We start from the raw sequence: 21,434 nt of genomic DNA on the forward strand, positions 1-21,434 counted from the left end.
CTGAGAGGATAATATTGGCGTGTTACTTATATTGTGTTTAACTGATGGAAAATATAGTTGTAGTACTTTATTATAAACTAGAAATCTATTTACCGTTACGTGGTCTTGTGAATTGTGCAGGCCATACATTAATATTTTGTCAAATGAAAAACATATATGTAAATGGTTATGAGCAGTAAACTATTCCAAATGAAGTCACCTTTGCAAACTGGTTAGCAGACTAGTGCATACATTTTAACAAACTTGACCACTATAGTTTATTTAGAATCTTGTAAAATCAGTATAGACAATAACCTGGATTTTCAAATAGGTTTCATTTAACAGGGTCTGCTTGGTTCCTTGAAAAGAAATGCTGTATATTATCATTTAGCATTGATTCCATTCAGATTTTATATAATGATGTTAAATGCAGGTATGTGTGTTCGGTCAATTAAGTTTCTCTAGATACCAACAGTTCCAGGTGAAGTTCCAGAGTTAGTTTGCTTTTTTTATGAGAACATTTCCATCTGTGCATTATCAGTGCAGACTACACTATGTTCCAAATCCGATCACTAGCCCACAATGCTGATTAGTGGAATTGCGCTTTTACAATAATTTCTAAAAGGTAGAACATACTTTTCCCATTAACCATGGAAATAAACACACGTGGTATGAACATAGGACACAATTTTATTTCCCACACGTTTTATATGAACGTTCCGGTTGGTGGATGCGGTGTGTCAGTTTAGACTGGTCTTGATTGTGTCACAGCACCTTTATAACCTAGTTGGTTTGCACTTACTGTGTTCAGATAACATGCCCGACAGTAATTATTCACACCTAAATGGATGTTCCTATTAGTGCCTTAATGAGCCTTTTTGAATCATTCTTCTTAATTATTTAACAAATGACTAATGTGTTGTATACTAGCACATATTTGCTCCTATAATATTTGAGTATGATGAAGCGTTGCATCTCTTGAATTTTTGGTTTCAGGCGATCCTTGTACTGTACAAGAATTGAGGTAAAAGGAATAACGTTTCCTAACTTGAAGTCCACTCTTGCTGTTGGCTTTTGTTACTTGTAATATGATCACAAAGCGGTGAGGTGGAAGAGCCTCAAATAACCTGGATGATTCACAATCTTGGTTTAATGCTCTTTGTTGTCCTTAACTGTTTGCAGGTAGCTGCAGTTCCCAAGCTTTGTTGTACTCTTCTCTTAAGAGAACTGTTCTTTTCTGTGTGGTAAGTGAAGGGATCTGTTAGTGGGTACTGTAAAGACAAGCCCCATCCTGTGCCCTTTGCTGTAAATGTAGGCCCCTGAATATGCAAAGGCTTACAGTAAGTAGACCTGGTTTCTCTGATGCTGTTTTCTGTTGTAGGTAGGACTTTTAAATTAGTTTTTGTTTTTTTGCAACATTCTTGCTACAAGAGTGACCTAAAATGGACAGAAGATCTACGCAGCAATGCATTTCTGGTTCAAGTAAAAGGATGAGCCATTTTAGTGCACATCACGGAACATGCAGAAAAAGTTTAATTAAAGGACAACATTATGCTAAAACTGTGCAACTTGATTTGCTTGCCGTAAAATCACCTGTGGGAGCTATTTTAACACAGTAGTGGTGTTTCAATATGGTTAATTTAAACCAATATCCCAAATCTCTTCTTACATTTTATATGGTAGTATTTCACAATGAAGACGGTTCTTTCTTAAGAGTATTTTTAATTGCACTTCTGTACTTCTAATTAAGTACATTCATTATAGTATTTTTAAGTAATAAAAAAGAAGTGTCTTCCATATATATAAAAAAAAAAATCCTGAGAAGGAGTATGTCATATGAATCTAGTATTTTTACGTGATTTATGTTGTTTTCATATACATTTTCTTTGTAGCATTTGTGTGTCCTGCATCGAAATAAGCGAGGGACACTTGCGCCTTTATTAGACTGTTCATTGGTCTCTGGGCCCTTGAATACACTAAGGGTTAAAAAGTTTGGGTTTTGGGTGCATATTTCATACATATGTGCCTGGAAAATGAGGCTGAAAATATTGAAATCATTAGTATGCAAGAGAAAGAAATGATGCAGCAAAATAAACAGTGCGGTTATAAAAAATATACATTTCATAAAGAAAACCAGAGAAAAAGAATTGAGATGTAATCACTATACATGAGTATTGACTCTTTTGTGGCGTGTGTGTGTGTGTGTGTGTCTGTATGACGCATATTAACATTTTTGAGATAAGTTTCATTAGTGCAATGTATCTGTTATTGCATTAAAAAAAAAAAAATCAACATAAATATAATAAAAAATCAATAATCCACTGCCAAAGTATATAAGCCCACAAATTCACATTATATGGCACTTGGTGTTGTTTCCTATAGATGGCATGTAGTAAAGCATAGCTTGCATGCCAGTGTTGGTTGGCAGTGGCATTAGGATTGGCATGAGCCCCTCTTTGTTTTGCACAGAAGGCCTGTGATTCGTTGGTTGGCATCCGCATTGCAGTGTCGAGCGATGCTTCAATATATTGACAATTTCTAGAAATAGTATAGTCAATAATGGGCATTTTTTACCTTTTTCCCCCTTAAACTATTGGCATATGTGTATTGCTCAGTATGTTGAAGAATACCAGTACAGCATTTGTGCTCATCCCATTTTAAAGGTATTTCGCAGCACTGGCTTGCCCTTTTAACTCTTTCCATGCTGTAAATATTCACAGAAGAAATCTTTTAAAGCCCATTTGGCATACTTGGAGTTAATGTGATTACAGGGGAGTCAGTTCTAATTGACAAAGTTTAGTCTAATGTAAGATTTTTTTGGCACCTATAAGAAGCAAGAAAGAATATTTTATTTATAGTATTTTTTTATTTTATTTATAGTATGATGATATTTTGCCGGTCTTCCATACTTAGCGACGGTCTTTGCAGTAAAAATGAGAGTCATCTTTATGTGGAAATCTTACTCTCCAGCTGCCGTGTTTTTCCTTTATTTTATTCACTCTTTTTTTTTCTCCTTCTGCTGTGGACTGCTTCTACAACATCCGCCATTTTGTTCGTCAAGTGCCAAGAGTACAAAAAAAAAGGCAGAGAATCTGCATGATGCCAATAATGGTTGCCACTGGCACCGAGGTTGGCATCAACCCCTCTTTGTCTAGATTCTGAATGCCTTTGATTCGTTGGTTGGCATCCGCAATGCAGTGGGCAAATTGTAAAGTTTTTGACAATCACAGAATGAAAGCTGCTTTACGTGTTTGTTTCAGGGAGAACCACAGCTTTCAATGCCCCTTTGTCTGTGTGAATGTATGTGTGTCTAATGTATGTGTGTCTAATATACATGTGTGTATGTCCCACTCCCCACTCCCTGTATCTCTGTCTCTCACTAACACACACACACACACACACACACACACACACACACACACACATACTATGTATGTATGTATGTATGTATGAATGTATGTGTGTGTGTATATATATATATATATATATATATATATATATATATATATATACACACACACACACACTGTTTTAAAGTACAATTATTTTCTTCCACCCAATCTGACAAGCATGCATTTCCATAAGAAGATATTTAAAAAACTGAAAGATCCAAATGTGTTTCAGTAACAAATACCACACAAGAAATGCTAGAATTGTAAATGTTAAGTCTTCTCCCACTGCAAGATAGGCTCATAAAAGGGCATTATTTTAAATGTATCAAGTTATTAGACTATATATGAATTATTTCAAGATGTCTAAAAGTATATTGGAGTGTGCAAAACAAATAGTCTGCAAGGATATTTCTTATACCCTTTCTAGAAAGAATTTCGGGTGTAACTGCGTGTAATCCTGTACACGTATCTTCAGCAATGAATATTGTCTCCTCTGGTCTCCGTTTATACAATTAAAACATTGTATGAATTGCATCTGAAGATGCCGTTACTCATACATGCGAGTGCTGCACATGGCAATTGATTTTATGTTGAGTGCAGCGTCATATACATCGAGATAGCTACTGAGATTGGCTACCCAATTTGTTGTATGACCCTAAAGTACAATTAACCACCTGTGTTGTATCACTATAAATACATCCTTTACTTACTGTATATATTTACTGAAATATCTTTTAATGTACCTTATATTTTACTCTTTTGGAAAAGAGCGGATTTTGATCCTTTGGGTTGACTCTTGACAATCGTTTGAAAAGAATCGTAGCACAGTTACAACGCTGAGAGGTAGTTCAAACTAAAGCAGAATAGAATGGCTAGGTTATGGATCTTTCCTTTGAAAACAGAAGAAAATTGAGGCCGATTCATTCATTATTCTTATGCTTATCAACCATATCTCTTGTGTGTATTTTCCAGCATGTTACATTGAAGGGAACATTATGTGTAGTCGCACAACACTATGCAGGGTCCAGATGGTGATGGTAGGTGAGGATATCAGCTCTCAGGAGGGATTTGTGAGAAGGGACAGACGGGAACACACGCCACAAAGCACGATGTGTTTTGGATGATTCCCATAGATTTCTTACAGATTGCTATATTTCTGAAGTGGATCCTCAACTCACTGGTACACAAATGGTTAAAAAAAGGGAAAATACATTTGTGCCAGAAAATACATAATAACAAAGCAGTAATTTTAGCCTGGAACGATCAATCTGCTACAGTGTTGTTTTGTTTGTGTAAGCTACACAATACAGGAAAGCATGGGCAGCGAGCTTGTACATACACTGGCTTCAGATCAGTAAATCAGTAGCCAGGTCTTAAATATTGAAATGCTACCATTGAATAGAAGGTGAGCTCCTAATATGTGGGATTTTTTTATTTTATTTTAGAGGCTTGCGGAACGTCTTTACAATCCCTATGCTCCCAGGGCCATGTGGCAGACTGAGTGGCAACTGTGAGACACACAGGGCCCAGCTGTCATTAGGGGCAGCCTGGCACCCGCTATCTTACCAGGGAATTGAAAGCTGTTAGCTGCCTACATATTGTGGCTTGTAGTTCCCATCTTTGCTCAAAAAAAAGAATCCGCTTGAATCGAAAAAGACCACATTTTATGACTTATACTTTTTTTCCTTTGCATTGGGAAATAGACTTAGCTTAACCCAGCCTAATTATTCAATTCTATTTAGAACAAAAATATCACTGTGTCAGCTGGAGAGATACATAGTTATGGAGCAGTTTTGCATTAGCTCTTGTCACAAATGGTTAAACTTAGCTTCTTTGCAGGTAGGGACAACACTGTTCAAATATCTTGTTGTTTGATCCTATAACGTATAGAGAAATGGAATTATTTTTGTACTTGGCTCCTCGTGACCAACACAGTGGCTGCAAACCTTGGGTGTGCCCTAGGTACCAACCCCTTTCTCCATCAGTTTTCTGCTCCAACTCTAGCTGTTTCTTTTTTTAGCAGATGAGTGGTGGAGGTGATTTCATTTGCTACTCAAACAGGGTGTGTGTCACTAGACAGATACACCACAGTCAAGCACCACACTCCCAGCCCATCGTACATGGAGGAGCAGCAGCCATTAACTTCACATGTAGTTATCTGCTCTTTCTTCGTATCAGCAGGTGGAGCGTTGTGAGTGACATTATGCCAAACCCCAAGGTTCACCTACTGTAGGTTCCTATTCTGCTGTCAGTTATCATTCCCAGCTTCTATGTGCCTCTTCTCTTTATGTATTTTTGCAGAGTGGGTGATAGCAGGGTGGGTGTTAAATACAAATTATTATAAAACAGATAACAACAAACATATCATCCAATGAAACAAATATAAGTCCTTCAAAAATAAATCGGTGATCTTACCCAGTTGAGGTGGTAATGATGGTGTATGACAAGGTGCAGTCCAGAAATGCACCGTCAAGGCTCCAGAAATCATGCACTGTGCAGAGTCCCCTAACGATCCTGGTGGTCACTGGTTTTCCATGGATTTACCACCAGGTGACCCTGCAAAGCTTATCCATACGGTCTGAGGGAGATCGTAGGTGACTGGGACAGGGCTGCTACAGCAGGTAGCACTGGAAAGCGTTTTTCCTTCTTGTATTTGTATTAGATTCTATATATTATCTTCTAGAAGGTGCTAAATAAATAAGAAATTAATTCTGATTGATTGCCCTTAGCAACATCCCATCTGATATAGAACGTCCATTTTAGTAAATAAACTCTTTCACCTCCCAGCATATTCCCCAGTGCCTTTGCGAGAGCTGCTATACTATTTTATATTTTGGATAGTTTAAAGAAATACTTGGCACAATTGATTGAGTGTAGTTACAACAAATATACCAGTAAGCCAGGAATTGCTGTTGGCCTACCTTGTAGCTAGGAGATTTATCTATGTGAAATTAAATATAAATTAAGCTGCCTAGTTTTTTTTCTGTTTGGTGAGCATCCAACAGAATTGAGTATTGATATTTGCAACCTTAGCAGGTTTGATATATTATAAATGGTAGAAGGTATGCTTTTTATGGACATATGTTGACCCCAAATAGATGAGTTGAGAGTCCTCTTTATTACATATAACATACTTAATGCTGAATATTGCCGATGGCCTTTATTATTGAAAGTCTCGTTTTAAACCGTTCATAGCATGTTTTAGACTTTTTTTTGGTTCAGAGCGAGTCAGTAGCTTTGGGGATCTGTTTAAACAAGTGAGAGGCAAACCATCACGCGTATCAATAGTAAAGCCATTACGCATATTAATTTTCTGTACTAAAATTTCACAACATGCCCTTAATACATATGTTGCAGATGTTTTAAGAAATCTAATGTAATAAAGATATGATCATTTATTATTTAGATTCTATTTCTGTGCTTGCAAGGGAAAACAAGTTAAATCTCTGCCATAAAAATGCAAATGCGTTTGCAGACTTGATGTTCAACAGTAGTATTGAACAATCACAGCCCATCTTTGTTAATGTTAAAAAATGTATTTCTGGATCTGAAGTTTACTACACTTGTGTATCTGTCAATGCCGTTTGTTAGGGTAAAAAAAAGTCATCATATTGCAGAAATATTAATGTATCGTTGTTTGAGACGTGTTTAATGCAACAGATTCTTCTGAGAGACTCACTTTGAAGTGTAGGTGCAGTTTCCACATTCAACTTATAGATTTGTATTTAAAAACAAAATAACATTTGCTAATTTGGGGGACAGTGTGAACTGGCTGATAAATCAGTAACTGTGTCTTGACCCTGGGCAGTTTAACCCTTAAGGTGCCCATACACTGCCTGGGACGTCTTGCAGCAGTGTACGGACACCCGATGGACTGCAAGCCGCCGGGACCTTCCGTCGGCAGGGACACATGCGATCCGTTGTGATGGATCGCATGCGTCACTGCTTAGCGCCCGTCCCAGAACGGGTGGTCGGACGGCCAGCCGGTCCAACAACGTAGTCGGGTCCGATGCGCACAGGACCGCGCATCGGACCCGACTACATGTCAGGGAGAGGCGATTTGGTCCAATTTAACGGGCCGATTGGTCGCAATCGGCCGAAATCAGACCAAATCGCCTTGATGTATGCCCAGCATTAGAGTGCCAACATTTCTGTGAGACATATGCAAAATATATAATAAAAATGCCAGCGTCCTATAAATTCAAGTAAAAAATGTGTTAAAAAAGAATATATTTCCAATAAAAGGTAAACATTACAAGTCATTATAATGAATACAAATTTTGCTTGCCAATTTTCACACCAATTTTGACAAATGTACTTATTAGCAGTTTCTTATATAGCGCACACAGATTCCGCAGCGCTTTACAGAGAATATTTTGACCATTCACAATTCACTTGGCACTCAAAGGGTTAACACGTCTTTAGGAGTTAATCACATAATTTTATATATTAATTATACAATTTTATTTTCGTAGTGCTGAACAGCAGATATGAAATCAGAAGAGAATGACACTAAATTGATTATGGAAGCAGGGGATGTGAATCACCAGACTACTCTCTTACAGTCTTTGGTGATCCTTATATGTTGGTCTACCATATCATTAAAACAAGTAATTGTAGAAAAGTTGGATAGTAGGATTGTTTTTTAATGAATATTTACTTACTCTACAAGCAAGATGTAAGCACTGTGTACTGAAAATATATTAGACCGTATCAGTTAACGTTTTCAATGTGATGTATATTACAGCATGTTTGCTTCATTGTGGTAAGGCACTGAAAGGGTTACATTTTTTTGGTTGCACAGTCAAGTAGTTGGGAGACAGCAGCACTGCTCCAGAGTAAACAACCAGACCCATTGAAATTCTGAATTCATTTTCAACTCTGGTTTGTGGTTAAGCCTTAAAAACACCCAAATTAATTGTTTCCAGCAGTAATTTTCAACCAACTGTTGTTTTTAGGTGCCGTTCAGCCAACCATAAATGGATTCTCGGGGAATGAAAGAAATGTTCAGAGTTGAGAGAACTCTGTGTTTTGTTATCCTGATAGTTCTGTTGTTTTGTGAGGAGATTTCTATAAATGATTCTGGCCATGGTAAAATAAAAAAAGCCCTTTTTTTACGAGTTTATCCTCTTGCTCGGGGCTTCATGTCAGGAACCCCTGCTGAGTGATGCAACACTTAGTGTTAGGTTTAATTGACCAGAGCTGATTTGTTAAAACAATTCATTTAGGAGGGCAGTGAAGAGGACAGCCCAGGCCAAGTTTACTACCTGAATCCCCTGACCTCTAGAGGCGTCTGGGTCAGGGGACGTCTGGGTCAGGGTATGCCTTGCAGCCATTTGAACTCTCCCTTTGTTTGCTGGTGTCACTGTTTTCCCTCTGAATCTTTTGTGGTCACAGCTGACAAGTAGGCCTCAGCCATGGCTTTACACACCAGTGGCTCTCAAGCAATCCCTCGGGAGGGGCCCAGTCTTCTGTTTGATGTGGTCTGGCTCTACTTGTTACTTTTGTTTGCTGACAGTAATAGGGACAAATTGGCACAAGAGGTGTCAAGAGGATTTCCAGCTTTTTAGGAGGAGACTTCATTTCACCTCTCTGGCTCTCTGCCTTTTTTTTTCTGATCCAGTCATAAATCTCTTTAGCCCCACAAAGCTTAGTATTTTTTAGTCTTAAAGAAGTGCATATTGTTTCTTTGGTAATAGATAAAAACATGCAATAAAAAATATAGCAACTTAGTACTGAAATGATACTGGTAGTTCACTATTTGAAAGGATGTGGATTCCAAAAATAGTAGGTTATGTGTATTTTAACAATGTAACTTGTTTGTATGCAAGTACAATAATAATGTCAGCTTCCTGTTTTTGCCCCATGGGAGGAATATGTTCAGTACCTATACTTCTAATAAGGTTGATATTTTATTATAATTATTAGTATTATTATGATTAATAATAATAATAATAATAATTATTATTATAGTATTTTTTTTTACGTGGGTTCTCATACTTCACTGCTATCCTTTATTTGAGTGGTGGCCAGTGGTGGTTTGGGGGTACCCTGCTCGTTGTATGTGAGACCTTATAATGTTAGGGATCTCCCCGTTCAGGTTTGGTGAGTAGGCTCATAATATTGGCCAAATGTATATTCAAAACCCCCTTGTATGCGTATAATCTGCTCTCTTGTTTCTATGTTGCAGTAAGTAAAGCTACAAACCAGTTAACCGATTCACCAATTCCATCCCTAGCATTAATACCTTTTTGATGGCATAAATTGCACTACTTTTATACCACACTGGGGAAGCCAGAAAACGATGACTTCATCAGAAGTCATCGTGCGCTACAGGTCTGGATAAAATAAGCGCACTGTATGCAAGAATAGGTTGCAAGCTTCATTGAGTTCCACACATTTGCGAGCATTTACAGCAGTGAGAAAGAATTTAATGTAATTACTGCAGAAAACTCAAATTGTTGCTAAAATCCTCCATATGTGAAAGGCAAAAAAGAAAATAATCTTTGTAGAGGCCACATTGTTGTGCGGGCTTAGAAAGCATATTTCAGCGCTCCAAACATAAGCAGAAACTCTAGCTCCGAAATTGCTATCTTAAAAAAAAATTAGCATAATCTTAAAATGGTACACATATGTTTGTCTTAAATATTTGTGTAAGTGTTGTAAATCTGACTGTCTAACTTGGCTGCTCTTACATTACTTCAAGTGCTGTATTTTAGCCCAACCAAAATATTTTACTCAATGATTTATGAATATCGCACAACATTTTCTGTTCTATTTACAAAGACCAAATAGGGAGAGAAAGCTGCTTATATTAATATGAGGATCACTGGTCTTTTAAGGATTAAATAGACTTGTTATGCTGCATTAATCCTTTTTTGGTACATTTGAAATGACTTCTTAATGCTAACAAATACATCATTAGCTCCTAGAATTAATCTACTTGTTACCCTCAGACTTGCTCTAATATAACACATGTGGCAACAACAAAAAATCCTACTGCAGGTTTGAGATCAAGATCGCAGTGGGAGATGCTAAGTAAAATGGTCAATTGGATTTCAAGGCATTATGAGCAAAGGGATAATAATAAAAATAAGAGGGAACCGGGAATAGCAGAGAGCTCCGGATAGCACGTTTCAACACATCTGGTGACTATTTGTTCAAATCAGGTAATAAAGGATAACAGCATTTAGCAACCTTCAAATACTTGGCGGGCTAGGAATTAAGTTGTCAAAATATCAACCTTGTAATGATTACAAGTATTAAGTAAAACCTTGTCATGCGTTATGGCCATTTCAAATGGGTGTTTCCTGTAGGAGCAGAATAAATATGTTTTGTATCGTTTAACCTTTTCTTGACCAGTGTTGGTTCTTCACACTGCAAAGAGGTGAAGAAAAATAACATTGCTATAGCTTAATATTGATAGCCGTAAGAGCAACTGGTGTGTTAGCTTGTAGTAAAACAAAGAAAACAGTGCAACAAAACCGCTTTGCATCAGCGTCCATTCTCCTGTAGGCATAGATCCTTAGCCGTACAGTTCCCGACGCAACGTTTGGATCGGAATTTACAATTGTTTCAAAAAAGTGTATTTTTTACAAATTATTTTATAAGTAGCCAAATTATCACTGTCATTGGTTATTACCTTCCAGGAACAAAAACTCAATAGCAAAATAAAATGTTATTAAATGTGTGAATTAATAGTACATTGGGCCATGACTGTCTTTGCAATGATTTCTATGCAGCCTGCCTTTTCTTTGTGCACTGTAAATACCACATACTGTACGGATTGCCACTATCCATGTTGGCATGGAGTTGATTTTAGATAGCGTGGCGAGCGTAGAGAGCCACCGACCCCGCAGTGTGGGTGAGCGAAGCGAACCCAGCAAGGGGACTCCGACGCATGGCACCATGCTGGCGCCGTGAAACTACACAAGTACCCTTGTTAATAATACTTAACACTCTTTAGATACTACTCAAACCGCTCATATTGAACGAGATGTACTGAGCCTTGAAAAGAGATAAAATGGAGAGTGATAAACCACCAGCCAATACCTGTCATTCAAACCCAGCCTGTGACATGGTTGGTAGGAGCTGATTGGCTGGTGATATATCACTTTCCATTTTATCACACTTCAAGCTAAGTACGTCTGGCTAAAAATGTATCTATCCTCTGATTTGAAGTCTGTACCCTATAACTTATGGGTAAATACATCAATGGCTGTTGACAAATCTTTTTTTCAACTGACTACAAAGGGGGCATTCAGCAAGATATTAAGAGTCTTGTCACGTTCTGGTATAATATCCAACAGTGCAACAGGATTGCTTTAGTATATTAGCATTTGGGGAAAGATGCAAACTCAAGTATTCATTTAGCCATTGCAATTAATGTATCATATCTGTGAGCATTCTGCTAATTCTTTTGAGGCTAGCCTCCTTGTTTGTAAATGGTTGCATCATATTTACAGAATGATGCACAGAGGAATTAACAATCTGCATCTATTTTTAAAGAATCAATAACCTTACATATAAAGATTGCGGTTCCCCTCCCAAGAATGTACCACAAATGTCATAAATGTTTTCAAAATTAGTTCACTGTGGTTTTCCTTTTCCTCTCTTGCGTCTGCCTAAGAGTTTCAACATGCCTTTGTTTTTTTGTGCTTCTTACCATAGTACATTATGATTGGCAGCTGAAACTATTGGTACAGAAGTTGTTTCTGAACCTACTGTAACGTTCACCCTCAGCAGTGAAGTCACAGAAATAGTTGACTAAAGTTACCTTAGTATTTTGAAGTTGCCCGCTGCTCAATCTGGAGTTAGAGGAATAATGATTATTTTTCAGTATGCTCAATTAAAAGTATTATTATTATCCTTTATTTATATGGCGCCACCAGGGGTCTGCAGAGCCTTACAAAATACATACACAGAAACAGTATGAACAAAAGAAGAAAAAGGGCATGGACAAGGTTTATAAACAATACTACTACAGCAGGCATAATACCCACATAAGCAGTAGAGCAGTAGAGCAGCAGAGCCCAAATAGGCGATGGGAAGAAGATAATATAAGTGGGGGAAGAGGGCCCTGTCTTGCATGCTCACAGTCCTAAAGGGGAGACACAGACAGTCTCATGACACAGATGGGAGAGACCGTAACCAAGGAGTATGGGGCAGTGGGTTAGTATATGAGCTGGAAGGTTTTGATAAAAAAGTGGGTTTCAAGTTTTGTAGAAAGGTGGGGAGTCTGATAGGGAGAGGGAGGGAGTTCCAGTGGTAGGGATGAGTAGGATAGCCGGGTGCTGGATTGCACTCTGCAGCTGAGTCTTATAAAAATCAACTTTCTGCTTCAGTAATAAGGCCTACACATGGGCATTTTCTAAGCGATCTAACTAGATCGCTTAGAAAATGCCCCTACATCCCTACGTATGTAGGAGCTATAGTGATAGCGATGCACGGCCCCACGTGTCCCTATCGCCTGGCGATTAATATCCAGCATACTGGATAAATCTAGTTAATCGGCAGTCCGGGTCAATGGAGAACACCGGCCCTTACAGAACACCCAGCACACAGCACTTACACATCGCTGTGCAATCTACATTGCTCAGATCGCTCAGCGGTGTCACTCCGTGTGTAGGCCTCTTAAGTTTACACATTTATTTTGGGATAAGTGCAAAAGTAAGAATTATATTGTGATGTTGCTTTAACATAAAGCCAGAAATACATAGACACCAAGAATGAGAATGGTAACCTGTTAGCTTAGGTGACACATTGTTTGTTTGTATTTTCCCAAGCTAAATCCCACTTTTTCAATTATAAATTATAATGCATATATATTTTTTATGTAGATCTTTAGATTACACACCTTAAAATAATTCAAAAAAAGGGTGTTGACAATGTCCTGGGGCCTTTTTGAATGCTGTCATTGGTATGTACAAGCTTTGCAAAGCAGACGCAAGCATAATTAAACACCAGTAACTGAAAGACATTTATTAATGTAACTTTCATGACCTTAAACATTGTACTATGCAGAGGTATATTTACTAAACTGGATTTATAGAAGTAGAGATGTTGCACATAATAACCAATCAGATACAAGGGGTGAGATTTAATAGGATGAGATATTCAGAAAGTGAGAGATTTTGGAAGAAATCTCCAGGTTTTTTTTAAAGCGGCAATCATTTACACTTCAAAATCAAACTGGTTTTGCAGTGTAAATGATTGCCGCTTTAAAAAAACTGGAGATTTCTTCCCAAATCTCTCACTTTCTGAATATCTCATCCTATTAAAGCTCACCCTAGCTGTTCTCTTGTACAAGGTGCTAAATAAATGATACAATTGGTTGCTGTGGCCAACATCTCTGCTTCTATAAACCCATACTTTAGTAATTATAGCCCTACACTGCCAACATCCAAACACATTTTGTAATATTAAGATGGCAAAGTTAATCCTAAAATGGTTCTATCTTAGAAATTGATAAAAGCAACTAAACACTGCTTTGTATTAAATGATCTGAGACTCCCACCATCGCTATCGCTCTGGACCCTACACACGGAGCAATATAGCATTGCTCAGAACGCTCGTCAAAATCTCCCAGGGTGCAGGCCCCTTTACTGTCAAAAAGATATAATAAAATGATGCATGATTTAAGAAACCTTTAAAACAATGACCTGTTAGTTATTCTCAATAACTGAAATTCAGAGACACTGCACAAAACCTACTTCAGCTATGACAATGCTGTATTCCTTGGCCTTTTCCTAATTTTGCTATGAGGCAGAGTGATGGCATGTCCCATCCATGGCCACAATCGAGCAGCACTCAGAATCTTGAGTAGTACAACAACACCATCACATCTTTTTTCTTTTTCACAGTAAACTGTGCAGCAAACCCTGTAGGTGTACCACTGCAACAAGTGCTTGCACAGATACAAACTCTTATCTAAGGGGGCTTATGTATCTTTCTGATACATGTAACTTGTGACACAATGCACCTGTCAGTCATGCTAATGGATACATTCATTGCACACAATAGATGCATTTTGATAGGTCAGCATGTTGTAACTTTGTCAGACTGGCACAATAGTCTTGTATAGTTGTGAGTTACTGCTGTCCCATAGGGATTCATTGGTCACAGAGCATACACACTATTCTGATGTGATTTCCTCATTATAAATCCATCCATTATAAAGTCCTGTTATATTCCTGGGGATAAAATTTACTCACCCACAAGCCATTTTAATGGTGGTGTTGTAGTACCTATTGGTTCTTATATCTCCACACACACATTTACATAAGTGACTGGTGCAGCATTTAATGTGCATCATCATTTTTTTAGATACCAGTTGCTCTATTTACATACTGTACACTGCAAGCAAATGATCTGGTAGCCATTTGACTTGTTTCTTTTCCTCTCCCCAACTCTGGGCAAATAGTGCCACCTTATCAAGGTGATTTAACAACCATGTACCTTTTTTTGGCAGACCTGGGTATAGGTTATAGACGGTCTAATTTGTGGGTCAAATCAAAATGACACCGAAAATGCCTCATATATACACAAATGTCACTTATTGCCCTGTACATTATTGTACAGCCAACAGTATAGTGATAAAAAATGTTCTACCATGATCAGATGGTTTGTATAGGTCATATAACATGTGAAAAGCGTTTGAAGTTAGTATTGTGGTGAAGATTTTACACTGCAGGTTTGTAGTATAATAGAAGCTACACGTGGAGCTCAGTTAGATATTGTAACACATTGTAAATGCAGGATAAAGTGTGTGATATATTTTGTGTGTTTTCAGTCAACACTTCACAGTGCATATTTGAATGCAGGCTTATTAATTGACATCCTGTGGACCATAGTTTTGATCTACAGAGCTTACAATACCAAGATTCAGATAACATTCAGAATAGCACACCTACTTTAAGAACTTTGCACTTTCTGCATAATATAACAGTCTAGAGAATGTCATACTTGGATATCCACTGATGTGTCTGCACCCTTGGGGTATCTACATGGCAAAGTCCATGCTGAGATTTTGCCTAACATAATTTGATGCAAGACCCTGGTAAATTATTACTTGTTATTGCCCATGTCAGTGTTTTAGCACCATTCAAAAGAGGTGTTTTGATTGTCGCACTCGGAGCAACTGTCACAGCTGAGTGAAGGTCACACATGACCTGAATTGGCCTGTACAACTCTAATTATAATGGCGGGGGTCCTTTTTTTGCATGTATAACATAATTAGTCAGTCTTTTGCAGTTGGTCAGACTAATAATCATAGTGTGTCAACAACAGCTAGATATGGTATTCATGCTTTACTCGCTGTGTAATCGTGGGAGCTGCAGTGGTTAGTACAGTGTCTCTAACATATTAAATGCATGAAATCACAAGATCCATTTCTTGTTTTATACTGCTGAAAGAACGAAGACTGCCACTATCTCACATAAGGCCAGATGCACAAAGCTTCAAAAGTGATAAAATGGAGAGTGATAAACAGCCAGCCAATCAGCTCCTACCTGCCATGTCTGTGTTTGAAAAATGTCAGGCAGGAGCTGATTGGTTGGTTGTTGGTTGCCCATAGACTGTACAAGTGTCAATATGACTGTGACACAGCAAGCATGCTTAAAAAGGTCACTATGCATTGCGGGGACACTTCTTTTTACAGGTGTCATAATACCTTTATAAAAAGAATAACTTTATTTTGTGCATACTGACTGACTAAAAGTTTTTTTGAGTCCTAATAGGTCAATCTTAGAAGCCGCGAGTTCCTTCATGGTGCAAGTAAATGTGGCTGTATGTTGCACTTATTATACCTCTGGACTTAAAGATAGGTGATCGGGTTGGCCTAGGGGCAAGTGGCAGTGCCATTGACCCCATTTTCTACGCCGTTTCACCCACAGCTCACCACCTTCGCGGCTAATAGGATTGACCCTAATTATTAAGTCTGTCTGCCTTGCCTCAATACTTCCTTATTGGGCACCAGTACTTTTTACAAATAAAATGGCACCATATATGAGTTTTCCTCTCAGCATTGTGACACAATCCCAGCATGCTGCAGGACTGAGACGTCGCTGCAGCATGCTGGGAGTGTGACTACAGCACAATAGGGGATAATTTAATCATAGTGGACATGTTTCTGTGGGGTATTTTTTTTAACCAGGAAAACACCATTTTTATATGCTAAACGCACTGTAGGCACCTGCCTCTGCTGCCCTAATACTGTCCCATGACTATAATTGAGCCCTTGTGGCCCAAATACCAGACTAAAGTTTGCAGGATACACAATCAGCAGCTAGCTGCACATCATCTTTGTCTTGTTAAATGGTTCAGGTGTGTTCTAGATTTCATTGATTATATTATGAGTTATTTTCTCAGTTCCTCTAGAGAATACTAAAGGCCCCCATACACTACGTGATTTGGCCCCGATTTCACCCGATTCTGGAGGATTGGGCCGAGAAATCGGGCAAATTGCGAAGTGTATGACATCCGATCCGATGCGCGGTCCCGTGTACATCGGATCAGATCCGGATGTCGGACGGTCTGCACATAAGATTAATCATGTGCAGCCGTCCAGGGGAGTGACAGGAGCAGGCTGGGGGCGGGGTCCGGTCCTGGGTACCTGTAGGTGCAGGCTGTAATCTGTATTGTGCACTGGGAGAGCCTCAGCCTCTTCAGATGTAGCGGCGCTGCGGCAGGCAGGGTCAGGAGCGGGGACCGCAGATGCAGAGAGACCGGGTGCGCGGCGCGAGAATAGAAAGAAATCCCATTCAAAGGACTGGGCTGCCGCTGATTGGCTGAGAACTCAGCCAATCAGCAGCCGCCCAGTCTTTTGAATAGGATGGTTTCTATTCTCCCACTCGCCGTGGGGACCGCAGAGCAGCGGGAGAATAGAAACCATCTTATTCAAAAGACTGGGCGGCCGCTGATTGGCTGAGTTCTCAGCCAATCAGCGGCCGCCCAGTCCTTTGAATGGGATTTCTTTCTATTCTCGCACCGCGCACCCGGTCTCTCTGCATCTGCGGTCCCCGCACCTGACCCTGCCTGCCGCAGCGCCGCTACATCTGAAGAGGCTGAGGCTCTCCCAGTGCACAATACAGATTACAGCCTGCACCTACAGGTACCCAGGACCGGACCCCGCCCCCAGCCTGCTCCTGTCACTCCCCCGGACGGTCCCCACTCCCATCCTGCCACTTGCAACCGATTTATCACATGTAAAATATGGCACATCAAGTGCCAAATGTTATCAAGCTCCCCCGGGGAGCTGCCGGGGAAGCTCAGGGTAAATCGGGGCTGACTTGTCCTTAGGACAAGTCGCCCTAGTGTATGGGGGCCTTTAGATTGTTTTCAGGAATATAAAAGTGTGTATGCGCTAAAATAGTTCTGATGGATAACTGGATAATACTAGATTTCAATACATTTCTGAAATAAATATAAAAGCACATACTTCAAAAATAACTAAAGAATAATATTCCTCTGTAGAAAATCCCAAATGTTCAGTACTGTAATTACCTCCATGTTTTCAATTTGGTTAGTGTCTTGCATGTGTCAAATACAGTACGACTGTGTATGTGACGCTGTCCTGAATTATTTAGGTTTTTTCAATCTGGATCGGGCCACTTGTGGACTGTTGTAGTAAGATAACCACATGAATAGCGGTTAAGTAATGTATTTCTTTCAATTTTCTTACTTTCTTCCCTTTTTGTCTGCAGCAGATCTAATTTCACTTTCTCTTGACTCAGCAGTGCTGTGCATCACAAATCACTGCCTCACAGAGAAGCCAGACGTTTAGCACAGCCTTAATCTAACACAGAGCTCCAGTGACTCTGTAGGTGGTCTCCATGAATTCTTAGGGATTCGGTAATGACAATCAAACTGACATCATATGGTAGCACTGCATATAATGTGCAGCGTCTCTTCTTCCCTAGTTAGCACCACATAAACAAGCATTGGGACATCACTACTGGACTAATGGGGCCTACACACATAGCGATCCCTGGGCATTTTCTAAGTGATCTCACTAGATAGCTTAGAAAATGCATTGTTCTGTGTGTACAAGAATGCTAGATAAAAGCGCAACAGAATCTGCTGCGCTATATAAGAAACTGTAAATAAATAAATCAATGTATAATCGACAGTGTCAATGCCAGTGAGAACAATGGCCCTGACAGATCGCAGTGGCACATCGCTGTGCAACTTTGTGTGATGAGCGATCTAGCATTACTCTGAATGCGCATCTCCCCGTGTGTAGGCCTCTTTAGGCAATATATTATATTAGCAAGTTCTTAGCAAGGGTTGGTCAAGAGTTGTAGGTAAGTTTGATTCTTGGCATCGGATGTTGATAAAATCACTTTGAATATCTTTTACTTTGCAAGATTGGCTCTGTTCATATATAAGCAAATAAAGCCTCATTTTGAGATATCTGCTCTCATTTTGACTGATATTATTTATTGGCATCAAGGGAGACTGCAAGGGGCATTGAGGTGATGGGTTGATTTTAATCCAGAGCAACACCAGGTCAGTGATCCACTTCTTGCTACTATTAATAACAACGTTGTAAACTTTGACCTTGGTGGTGATCTGTGAGTCGCATAGTCTATAGGTGGCTGTCACTTTTCCGTGGTTCTTTTTCTATGGATTTGTTTTGTTCTAAAGCCACATTAAATTTCAATATGAAAAAGAATATTTTTGTGCTAAAGGCTAGAAAGGGGTTGCTTACCAGGGGACAATATTTGAGAGCAGGACACAAGTTAGCGATGGAACAGTGTCCTATTGTTAATGTAGATCCGTTGCAGAATGTGTAAGATGCCTCTGCCTCTCTGGGCACCTGCTGCCTTTTTTTCACCTTTTTTGTGTCCAAAATTTGTCACAGACTAGGACAATATAACCATTTTGGTTTAAGGTGGAGAGCTAGAGTTGTACGGATATCCCACTAGTGACCTAAATTATGGAAAGCCATATATGATTTTGCCTTCTGTAAATGTCTTGTATAAAGAAAAGGGGGTGCGGAAACATATTTTCATAAACAATGATGCATGTGGGCTGTTTGGTGATAGTCTATCTATCTATCTATCTATCTATCTATCTATCTATCTATCTATCTATCTATCTATCTATGTTAGAATAAAGCAAAAGAGGAGCGCTTCATTGTGTAAACTGACAATTTTAATAAAGCACAATAAAAATGTTATACAAACCCACGCCGGACGCATATATATTTATATATATACTAGTAAGCCTGTTCAAAGCAAAAGCTTCGAAAGCTAGTCTGCTACCTTCTGTGTTTGTGCATGTGTGATAAAGAGATGTAGTTTCACTGTCGGCCAGCAGATGCCAGCATTTTGGAGACTAACAGACACTATGGGGGACATTTACCAAAATGGATTCGTAGAAAAAAGGTGTATTCGTAGGGAGAAATACACCTTTTTTTAACAAATTTGTATTTTCGGGATTTACAATCCCAAAAATACAACAATTCGTAGTCCTAAAGATGGAACATTCGTATTTGTAGTTACAAATACGAATGCCCTACACCATCGATAGGATACGACAGAAATCACCATTCAAAAGAATGGTGGTTTCTGATTTACTAAGCAGCCGTACTGACAATACGGCTGCTTAGTGGTGTGAAACACCCACGCAAATACGACAGGAAAATAGAACACCATTTTCCTGTTCTATTTGCGTTTTAGCCTGCACGGATCAGTCAGATCCGTGCAGGCTACAGTGTAAAAAAATAGAAAAATAAATAAATTTAAAAAAAAAAACGGCGTGGGGTCCCCCCCACAGCCGAAACCAGCACCAGGCTGAAGGAGCCGGGGCCGGTAATTAAAAATCAGGGAACCCGACAAATAGGGGTTCCCCGATTTTTAACAACCAGCCCCAGGCTCCAGGTCCGGGGCTGGTTCCCAAAATACGGGGGACAAAATGAGTAGGGGTCCCCCGTATTTTAAGAACCAGCCCCAGGCACAACCAGCCGGCAGGGTAATGTCACAGCCGGGGGACACTTATAATATAAGGTCCCGCGGCCAAAACATTCTCCCTACCGACCAGTCAGCCTGGCCAGGGGCCCTGGGGGAGTGGGGACCCCCCCAATAAAGGGGTCCCCCCCTCCAGGACTTACCTGACCAGGCTGAAGCCTGGTGCTGTCCCCGATGCCCCTGGGCGGTGGGCATCGGGCTGATTATGTTGTAAAAAATAGATAAACCATTGTTTTTTACAGTGGCACTACAAGTGCCAGCAAGCCTCCCCAGCAAGCTGGGACTTGGAGAACCACAAGTCCCAGCCTGCTGGGCATTAAAGGGCCCGCTGGCACTTGTAGTTCTACAGTTAAAAAAATAGTGCACAAAACACACTGATACACTTTTAAAATAAAACTTTATTACACACAAAGCCCACACATACTAATACTTACCTATCTTCTTCCCATAGGTAGCCCTGATGTCCTGGTCCTGTGTCGTCTTCTGCCTCCATGTCGACGTCGCTGTCGGCGATGGTGTCCCCGTCCGGATCCGACGAAATCCACTTGGGAAGCTGTGGAAGGAAACCATACTCACCTGTCCCAGCGCGACGTAGTCCAGGTAAGGGTCTTTGCAAAAAAACAAAACGAACACCCGAATCCAGCCGGACAAGCAGGGAGCCGCACGGTGTTTACATCGTGCGGCTCCGCCTCCCGAATGCCGCTATTGGCCGCCTTGCGGCCTAGCGGCCAATCAGGAGCCGCTAGGCCGCAAGGCGGCCAATAGCGGCATTCGGGAGGCGGAGCCGCACGATGTAAACAAACACACGTGCGTCTCCGTCAGTCCGGTCTGGTTTCGGGGTGTTCGGTTTATTTTTTTGCAAAGACCCTTACCTGGACTACGTCGCGCTGGGACAGGTGAGTATGGTTTCCTTCCACAGCTTCCCAAATGGATTTCGTCGGATCCGGACGGGGACACCATCGCCGACAGCGACGTCGACATGGAGGCAGAAGACGACACAGGACCAGGACATCAGGGCTACCTACGGGAAGAAGATAGGTAAGTATTAGTATGTGTGGGCTTTGTGTGTAATAAAGTTTTATTTTAAAAGTGT

The 21,434-nt window shown here is 39.9% G+C and overlaps 1 protein-coding gene across 8 annotated transcripts in view; it reads left to right on the plus strand.

Annotated features, from left to right (window-relative positions):
- The window catches only part of NFIB (nuclear factor I B), a 370,296-nt gene that overhangs the window by 183,685 nt on the left and 165,177 nt on the right, over nucleotides 1–21,434 (plus strand). The gene's annotated exons all lie outside the window — the stretch shown is intronic.

The sequence above is a fragment of the Crinia signifera genome, chromosome 1 (assembly GCF_055691185.1).
Source record: "Crinia signifera chromosome 1, ASM5569118v1, whole genome shotgun sequence".
Lineage (NCBI taxonomy): Eukaryota > Metazoa > Chordata > Amphibia > Anura > Myobatrachidae > Crinia > Crinia signifera.